This window comes from Saccostrea cucullata, unplaced genomic scaffold (genome assembly GCF_032062105.1).
Source record: "Saccostrea cucullata isolate Sc308-1 unplaced genomic scaffold, CSIRO_AGI_Scuc_v1 ctg3928, whole genome shotgun sequence".
Lineage (NCBI taxonomy): Eukaryota > Metazoa > Mollusca > Bivalvia > Ostreida > Ostreidae > Saccostrea > Saccostrea cuccullata.
The window spans coordinates 68,371-70,421 of record NW_026936621.1 but is presented as its reverse complement, the minus strand read 5'-3'; positions in this window follow the sequence as shown (position 1 = coordinate 70,421).

Genomic DNA, 2,051 nt, shown 5'->3' with positions numbered 1-2,051 from the left:
TTATGGCCCCAGGGTCAGGGGTTCTGGTGATAAGGCGGGGCTCTATTGATTATATAGTGAAAAAACATTTATTCTTTGAAAAGCTTCTTCTCTGCTTCTGGGAATTAAATAAACCAGTTAAGGACATGGTTATGATGAGCAAGAATGCTTCTACCAAAAATGTGAATTTTATGGCCCCAGGGTCAGGGGTTATGGTGTTAGGGTGTGGCTCTATAATGATTATATATTGAAAATACATAAAAATCTTTTTCTCTACTCCTGGGTAATATTTTAGCAGATGAACTATTTATATGGTTATGATGTGCAAGGGCTTTTCTTCCTGAATTGTGAATCCCTGGGTCAGGGATATTAAAGGGGGGGGGGCTCTACTTATATACTAAAAATGAATTGTTTGAAATCTTCTCCTTGGTATTAATCAAAAATTTTTGATAAGCAAGTGTGCATTTTCAAAAGTTGTGCAATGTGTAGACCTAGCGTCAGGGGTTCATTTGTGGTAGGGGCACTCCTGATTATTGCTGAATATTACTGATTAATAATTGACATGCATTTTTGTTCCCTTACCCTGCTTATGGGTATTGAGTAAACAAACTAAACATTTGCTAAGTGTATAGTTATAATTAGCAATTGTGCCTCTTTCAAATTTGTGAATGCCATATAGCATCTAGCTAAAAACATGAACCAAATTCAATCATTTGAAAGTTGTTGCATGATGCTCAGGTGACCTATAAGGCCCATGGGCCTCTTGTTTAACTCTACTGGTCAGAGACCAGAAGAGCTTATGCGATAGTAATGCGTCCGTCCTTCTGTCTAGCTGTCTGTCTGTCTGAAAACAATTTTTAAACGCTACTCCTCCTACAGTTTTAGTCCGATTTCAATATAACTTGGCACAAGTACAGTACCGGCCAGACCCAACCTGACACAAAGCAGTCCCAGAGCAATCCCGGGGACTGCTTTCTGGGACTGCTTTAGCAGTCCCACAGCAGTCCCAGAGTAGTCCCAAAGCGGTCCCAGAGCAGTCCCAGAGCGGTCCCAGAGAGCAGTCCCAGCAGTCCCAGAGGGCGGGGTTTATTAATTAAATGGGCGGAGCTAACTCAGAAATGAGATTTCCAATAAACAATGGAACTATAAAAGGCTGTAGAATTAAATTGATTCTGTGTAGTATGCCTGGAATCCCTACATGTATGCGAAGGTCATTTATGAATAGTACGCGCATTGAAACAAATTGAAATAATATTAATTGAAGGAAGAAGGCTTTCACACGTACATGTTTAAAATTAAACTGAACATGAATATTACACCAGAGCAGTCCCAAATTAAAATTGATTAAAATTAAAATTTATTATTTATTAATCAAAATTAATCAAAATTATCTGGTATATTAATAATTCGATTTATTTATTTTCTGTGATTGATACTGTTTCCCATATTCATTTTTTACACAGAAAATTAAACGTGAATTAATTATTTTCCACCAGAATTAGCTTTAAATAGATCTTATCGTCATATGGCCAATTTCCATACTATTGGGATACTCTAATAAATTTCTTAAGTAATAGGGCTTTTAAAAAATTCTGTGTTAATTTTGCCAAGTATTATTTTTCAGTCATGATTATTTTTACTGACATGTCAATCTAATTATTTTAAATTTCTCTATCTCTATAATACTGTGCTTTAAGTTTTAAGTGCTTTATTTGTAAATGTTAGAGTGTACATCTGTAAATCACCAGAATGGGACCCTCAGATTATATTCAAAATTAATTAATCCTGAAAGAAATTCATACACATTTCATTTATCAATTTTATTTTTGCTTTACATAGATTGAAATTAGGGTCATTGTTGATTAGCATGTTCAATGATGTGAAACGCTGATACATGTATGTATACCGAATAACATAGTTACATTGATTTTCTGCCCAAAGGCGATTGAAACCGCGAGTGTTGATACTATTTTTATACACATTAATCGGCCAGGTAAACAGAAGCAAAACAAAAAAGAAATTAAAAAAAAAAAGATCCCGGTATTTTCAACTGTTTATTTTAAAAATTAATG